This window comes from Chrysochloris asiatica, unplaced genomic scaffold (genome assembly GCF_000296735.1).
Source record: "Chrysochloris asiatica unplaced genomic scaffold, ChrAsi1.0 scaffold00004, whole genome shotgun sequence".
Taxonomy (NCBI): Eukaryota; Metazoa; Chordata; class Mammalia; order Afrosoricida; family Chrysochloridae; genus Chrysochloris; species Chrysochloris asiatica.
In genome coordinates this window covers 3949673-3950792 of record NW_006408522.1, presented here as the reverse complement: position 1 = coordinate 3950792, position 1120 = coordinate 3949673, and the positions used below count along the sequence as shown (strand labels likewise).

Sequence of the window (1120 nt, the reverse complement as noted above, 5' to 3'; positions counted from 1 at the left end):
CACACAATAACAATAAACCAGTTAGATTTTTTTTTAATTTTAGAAATGAAAGTATCCTTACTCTATCTCCAGAGGTAACAGTTTGCTATATATCTCCCTGTATTTTTTTTTTTTTCTACAAATTTTATTACAAAATCAGAACAAACTTTTTAAAAGGAGCCTTTTTACTTAACCATAAACCGAGGACAACTTTTTAATTGGTACATAATATGATTCTTTTTACTTGCTGTACACAATTCTATTTTATGAGTATACTAAATCATTCTGAACGTATCGTTTTATGAACATATAATATTCATGCAGTCAGTACCATTGTAATGGCTAGCTCAATCATTTTAAATTTCTTTCTATTGTAAACGGTAACTCTGTTTATATCTCTTTGACATATCAGTAGTCATAAAGAGCTTTGTAGATACAGCTTTGAACACTTTTGTATTTCTGTTGTTAAGGAGCTCTGGTAGCATAGTAGTTAAGAGTCAGGCTGCTAACCTAGTTTGGAATGACCACTGTTCTGCAGGAGCTTTCTGCTCCCATAAAGATTTACAGCCTCAGAAACTGTATCGAGTTGCTATGAGTCAGAACCATCTCCACAGCACATAACCACCACCACGTGTTAAGTGCCATAGAGTCAGTTCTGACTCATAGTAACTCTGTACAGGCTTTCTAAGAAGCGGCTGGTAGGTTTGAACTGCCGACCTTGCAACTCAAACTGACATTATGGTACAGTGCTTATCCTACAGCACCACACCGGCATTCCCCTATACATATACATACGTATGTATTTATATTTACACACATATACATAGCAACTCACAGTTACTCTGTATAGGGTTTCCGAGGATATAAATCTCTGCAGGAGCAGAAAGTCTTATCTTTCTCCTGTGGAGCACCTGGTGGGGTCGAACCACAGATCTTGTGGTTTGTAGTCCAGTGCTTATCGTATAGAGCCACTGTGCTCCATACATGTATGTATTGTTGTTGTTATGTGCCTTGGAGTCGGTTCCAACTCATAGTGATCCTATACAGGGTTTCCGAGGCTGTAAATCTTTACGGGAGCAGAACGCCTCATCTTTCTCCCGCGGAACAGCTGGTAGTTTTGAACTGCTGACCCTGAGTTTCG

The 1120-nt window shown here is 38.3% G+C and overlaps 1 protein-coding gene across 1 annotated transcript in view; it reads right to left on the bottom strand.

The window, feature by feature from the left end:
- The window catches only part of MTFMT (mitochondrial methionyl-tRNA formyltransferase), a 31592-nt gene that overhangs the window by 5631 nt on the left and 24841 nt on the right, over positions 1–1120 (bottom strand). The gene's annotated exons all lie outside the window — the stretch shown is intronic.